Source organism: Antennarius striatus, chromosome 3, assembly GCF_040054535.1.
Source record: "Antennarius striatus isolate MH-2024 chromosome 3, ASM4005453v1, whole genome shotgun sequence".
NCBI lineage: Eukaryota > Metazoa > Chordata > Actinopteri > Lophiiformes > Antennariidae > Antennarius > Antennarius striatus.
This window is the reverse complement of record NC_090778.1, coordinates 1370001-1370939: the sequence shown is the minus strand read 5'-3', so window position 1 is coordinate 1370939 and position 939 is coordinate 1370001.

Genomic DNA, 939 nt, shown 5'->3' with positions numbered 1-939 from the left:
AGACTATATACAGGTGTGTGTTTATAGTAGACTATATACAGGTGTGTGTTTATAGTAGACTATATGCAGGTGTGTGTTTATAGTAGACTATATACAGGTGTGTGTTTATGGGAGTAGACTATATACAGGTGTGTGTTTAGGAGTTAGTTAGTTAGTTAGTTAGTTAGTTAGTTAGTTAGTTAGTTAGTTAGTTAGTTTTAATGTATGTTTTAGACAGAAGAACTCCTTCATCCATTAAACTGCTCACCTCCTCTCTGGGGGAGGTGAAGAAGAGAGTCCACATGAGAGCTGAGGGATGACACAAACAATTGTACCCGTGTCTAACTAGTCCTGTTTATTTATGCCTGAAGGATTATTTATTACTCTTTCTATTTGGTGTTGTACTACTTAATGTGGTGGTGCTTTCTGTGTACTTTTTCTGTGTTTTGTGTACTTACTGTGCTGTGTGCGACGGAGAAATTAATTTCACGGATGGAACCTCCTTAAGGGATAAATGAAGTTATACTCTACTCTCTACTCTAGTAAACTCGGGGGGGGGGGGGCAGTAACTCGGTCCACTAAGTCTTGGACTGGGGACTGGAAGTCGCCGGTTCGAGACCCGAGTCACACAAAAATTCCGGAGTGTGAACTTGCAGTGGGAGGTGTCAGTTCACCCGACCACCGCGGAGGCACCCCTGAGCAAGGCCCCGTCCCCTTAGAAGCCCCTCATTGGGCGCACCCTGAAGTGGCTGCCCACCGCTCCATCTCCCAATCACTTGCATGCATACATGTCCCCTGTGTGTGTGTGTGTGTGTGTGTGTGTGTGTGTGTGTGTGTGTGTGTGTGTGTGTGTGTGTGTGTGTGTTTTGGGCCTGCACTCACATACAGTATATGAATGCATACCAACAAACAGTGTGGACAATAAATTAACATTTAATTTCATTTTTGTCTTCTTAATGT